This window comes from Teleopsis dalmanni, chromosome 1, assembly GCF_002237135.1.
Source record: "Teleopsis dalmanni isolate 2A chromosome 1, ASM223713v2, whole genome shotgun sequence".
Lineage (NCBI taxonomy): Eukaryota > Metazoa > Arthropoda > Insecta > Diptera > Diopsidae > Teleopsis > Teleopsis dalmanni.
This window is the reverse complement of record NC_051846.1, coordinates 64,773,444-64,774,044: the sequence shown is the minus strand read 5'-3', so window position 1 is coordinate 64,774,044 and position 601 is coordinate 64,773,444.

The window sequence follows — 601 nt, the reverse complement described above, 5'->3', positions numbered from 1 at the left end:
GATTTGTAGTTAATATTATATGTTACAACTAAATCGAATAAAAGGTTACCGTCCTTTAATCTAGTCTTTAAAAGGGGATAGTTAGTAGGAATCTGTCAGATAATATGAATGTGTCTTTTAGTCTGCATTTTCCAAAATATAAGGATGTACGTTTTTTTTTATCATCCTTAAAGGTTAGAGTCAATAAGAGCTACTAATACAAAATGAGCGGACATTTCATTCTGTTATTCACGAAAAGGTATAAAGCTTTTTTGACGTCTTTAAAAAATAGCAGTTAGTAACATAGAATAAGGGAACATTTACAAAATCTTCAGATTATAGTGACTTTTAATCCTGTCTTTAAGAAGGGTTTACATGGTTTACTCTTCATTTTCCAGATTGAGCAGACTTCAGCTTTCTTAGTAATTAATAAATTTACAGCGAAAATTTTAATTAATAAGAGCGGTGGGATAAAATGAATAAACATTTCTCTCTACATTTTGCAGAATGTGCTGGTTTCAGCCTCCACATATTTTTGAAAGATATTAGTTATTAGGAACGTGTCAGCGTTAATAAAACTTGGCTTTAAAAATTATAGTTAAGACGAACGTATCAAATAAAG